The sequence below is a fragment of the Panthera onca genome, chromosome D1 (assembly GCF_046562875.1).
Source record: "Panthera onca isolate mPanOnc1 chromosome D1, mPanOnc1 haplotype 2, whole genome shotgun sequence".
In the NCBI taxonomy this organism is placed as follows: domain Eukaryota; kingdom Metazoa; phylum Chordata; class Mammalia; order Carnivora; family Felidae; genus Panthera; species Panthera onca.
In genome coordinates, this window is record NC_138348.1 from 54,686,838 (window position 1) to 54,691,229 (window position 4,392).

Consider the following 4,392-nt stretch of genomic DNA (forward strand, 5'->3'; position numbering starts at 1 on the left):
ATGACTATTCTTTTTTTTTAAACAGCCATCTCTTCAATTCATCTTAACAGGAATAAGACTAATAAAATTAAGCAGTTGCTTTTAGGCAAGTAGAAGAACATGTGATAAAATTAATGTCATTATATGACAGAAATTAAAATATCTCTAAGGTACATTCCAATTCAATAATTCTAGGATTCTACATTACTCTAAAATGTTATAAATGAAGGCATTTCATTTATAAGTCTCTTCTTAGAAGAGACTTTGAAAATAAAAATAATATGTCTTCTTGAACCCTACTGCTGCTACTTTCCTGACAATGGAAATATTAACCTTCTTGAGTATTTATTTTATTTAAATTAAATCTGCTAAAATTTGTATTGATGACTCCAGCCATCAGGGAATCTTTTTTCTTTTTCTCTTTTTAGGCTTATTTATTTATTTTGAGAGAGAGAGAGAGAGAGAGAGAGAGAGAGAGAGAGAGAATGAATTCCAAGCAAGTTCTATTGTCAGTGTGGAGCCCGACAGGGGCCTTGAACCCATGAACCATGAGATCATGACCTGAGCAGAGAGCAAGAGTCGGACGCTTAACCAATTGAGCCACCCAGGCGCTCCAGGAGATTGTTTTTCTAGTAATTTCTCTATCTTATATATAGACCTTTAAATATAACCTTTAAAATGTTTGTCATAAATTATCTGATAAAAGGATTTTTTTTTTGAATGATGCCAGAGAACTGAGAAATTTATTTCATTTCAGTTAATACACTTTTGGGTCAAATTATTATGAAACATGAATCATCTTATAATCAGGATAGTAACTATTCCATAATGCCTATATTACATACTTAAAATTTCTGCATAGGGCCCTTTCCATAATCTCTCAAATATTTAGGATATTAAGTAATGCCCGCAAGCTTATTTCTGTGATTTTTTTTTTAAGCTGCAATTGCGTGGAATAAGAAAACAATAGGGGCGCCTGGGTGGCTCAGTCGGTTGGGCATCCGACTTCGGTTCAGGTCATGATCTCACAGTTCGTGAGTTCGAGCCCTGCATCAGGCTCTGTGCTGACAGCTCAGAGCCTGGAGCCTGCTTTGGATTCTGTGTCTCCCTCTCTCTCTGCACCTCCCCCACTCATGCTCTGTCTCTCTGTCTCTCTCTCTCTCAAAAATAAATAAACATTAAAAAAATTAAAAAAAATAATAATGGAGATTATCTAATTCCATTAACCTTAATATTAACATTAAATGACAAGACCAAAGACATGTGCCTATTTTGTGAATTAACCCAAACTGAGCAGCCTCAGATGTAATATGTGTTGGAATCTCAGTAACTTGTGAGAGCAGGAATAAAAGTTGAGACTAGATAGCAATAGTAGCTAGAGATTTAAAAATGAGTAGCCAGAGATTTATTTATTTAAAATTGATTTATTTAAAAATAAATAGCCAGGGATAAGATCCACTGACCAAGAAATACAACAGGTATTAACAAGAGGTGTCACAAACCAAGATTTGGAGCCAGAATGTTTCAATAACTAAGGAGGTAAAATTGTGTAGGTATAACACAGCTGTAGGAGTATATTCTCCAAATCAGGTAGTTGGAGACTTCATGGTTCCAAATGCTCATGAAGGACCAACGGGATTCCAGCCAATGACTAGGACTAAGAGGAAATTCACCAGTTTCTGAGAAGCCAAAGAGAAGAAAATATAGGGTATTCAGAGCACCGCCATATTGGCTTAGTGAAGCTCTTAGCAAGATTTTCCAGTACATTAAGGGGACTAGATCACAAGAGTTAAGTCAATACAGGAAAGAAGAAAGGAAGGAGAAGAAAACTTACCCAGGACCTCATCTACAAAATAGTAAGTCTCATTTCAGATGCTACCTATTGGTGGAGCTGAAAGCTCAAATGTGTGTTTGCTTTCATGAAGACACCCTCTGTAAATATACTCTTCTGAGGCTATATGTAACAGATGGCAATGATCACAACAACACTAAGCTGGCCTCTGTACATGCAGTTCACTCTTAGCTTTGAAATTGAATACAGTTGTCTTTGAAAGAGACTAACTGCTGACAATGATGCTACAGAAAATTTTCTTTAACAATTATGTGTCAACACTACAGTAATAACAGATAAGAAAATAAAAAATCAATATTAGAAATCTAACCTCAGACTAGAAGCAACCTTAACAAGCCAGGGATAAGATCCACTGATGAAGAAATAATGAATAGGTTATTTTGACGTATAAAATTATTTCCTGAAAAGACTATATGTCTTTAAAGTGTATGACAAATTCCATGATAATGCACTAATATAAAAACACTCAAAGATATGTATATTTTATTAAGTAATAAATCTTACTTTTAAACACTAATATTACTTTGAGAAATCCATTAAATTCTTGACATTTTCAGATTATCTTGCTACAATTCTCTATGCAGGAAGTACAGAGAAGGGGGAAAGAAAATGTTTAGAGTTAAAGAGGAAGACAAGAAAAAGTACTGCTGAGATAAAAAAAAAAAATCCTATTCTCTTTTGTGAATTAGGAAATATGAATCATGGAGGGGAAGCTCAATAAAGCAAAAAGAAAAGAAATAACTGAGAAGCAAAAAGGAGAGGATGAAGTCCTAGGAGTAATCTGCAATTTGATTTCTCTAACTACAGTTAATAGAAATCACAATTAAATTGCTGAATGGTGTTTTCATTTCTCCTTCTAGGGTATTTTATTTCAAAAGAATTATTCTTCCATAGTAATGATGTCATCCTTTCCTAACATCACTTCAACTTCTCTATTCTTTTTCCTGACGGGAAAACATCTCCAGGTCTTGAAGCTACCCACACCTGGACCTTCATCCTCTTCTGCTATCTGTACATGACTTCCCTCTCTGGGAATGCTTTAATCCTGTTTTTCACCATCACCAAGTCAAGTCTCCATGCACCTATGTACTATTTCCTCTCTATGCTCTCAACCACTGACTTGGGCTTGTATATTTCAACGCTGGTCACTATGTTGGGTATATTCTGGTTCAGTGCAAGACAAATCAGTTTCCATGCCTGTGTTGCCCAGACATTCTTCATTCAACTCTTTACCGTCATGGAGTCCTCAGTGCTCCTGGCAATGGCCTTTGACCACTTCATTGCCATTTGTAACTCACTGAGCTATGCTGCCATCTTAACTGATTCCAGAATTGTCAAAGTATGGTTTGCCGTCCTTGTCAGGGTAACAGTGATCCTAGTGCCTCTGGTCCTACTTCTTAAACATTTATCCTTCTGCCAAAGCCATGTGCTTCCTCATTCTTACTGTTTCCATCCTGATATAATCTGGCTTCATGTTCTGACAGTAAGATCAACAGTGTTTTAGGACTTACTGCCCTTGTAGTTACTGTGGGAGTGGACTCCACCTTTATTTTTCTCTCCTATATTCTGATTATTAAGACTATCCTAAACATTGCTTCCCTAGAGGACTGGCATAAAGCCTTTAGCACTTGTATTTCCCACATAGGTGCTGTGGCCATCTTCTACATTCCTCTCATTAGCTTGTGCTTTGTCCATAGGTTTGGGAAAAAGGCGCCTCCTTATGTTACACATTCTTATGGTTAATGTGTGTCTGCTTCTTCCACCAGTGATGAATCCTATTATTTACAGTGTAAAACCCAAGCAGATCCGTAGAGCCATTAAAAAAGTCCTCTTCCCAAGTGATTTGAGGTTTGACTCTAATACCTTTTTAATAAAATCTACTCCTTAGCTATCATTTCCAAGACCTAGTGTTTAATCAGTATGCTTTCATTAGTGACCTGAAACGAAAAAAACTAGAAAGTTGGGTAGGATGGGTAGGAGATGCAATTTGACAGAAATTTATTTTTTATCTTCAATAGAACTATTACTAATCTACTCTTTAAAAATAATCAATAAAATATCTTAATATTATGGGTATAATATAATATAATACCCTAATAATATCCTAATATTATGGGATATATATATATGCATATGTTTATTTATTTATTCTGAGAGGAGGGGGAGGGAGAGGGAGAGAGAGACAGAGAGAGAGAGAGAGAGAGAGAGAGAGAGAATCCCAAGCACGCTCCACACTGTCAGCACTGAGCCTGATATGGGGCTCAAACTCATGACCCATGAGATCATGACCTGAGCCAAAATGAAGAGTCAGATGCTCAACCGACTGAGCCATCCAGGTGCGCCTGGGTATTATATATATTAATATAAATTTCTGAAAGCATGAATGAAAATAGGTAACATGAATACTTTGCCCATTATTTGCCTCCAAAATTATACTTAAAACTGTAACATATCTTTCTGTCTCATTTTGTTTTTTTAAAGTATACATAATAAAAAGTTATTAAGTTTTGCTTAATCTTCAATTAAACCCTGCTGTCTATTATCCTTTTTTTATATTTTTA

General features: G+C 35.7%; 1 pseudogene; it reads left to right on the forward strand.

Moving 5' to 3' along the window:
• The first annotated feature begins 2,730 nt into the window (after positions 1-2,730).
• Positions 2,731-3,719, forward strand: LOC132660597 (olfactory receptor OR51C1-like; annotated as a pseudogene).
• Positions 3,720-4,392: the final 673 nt, after the last annotated feature.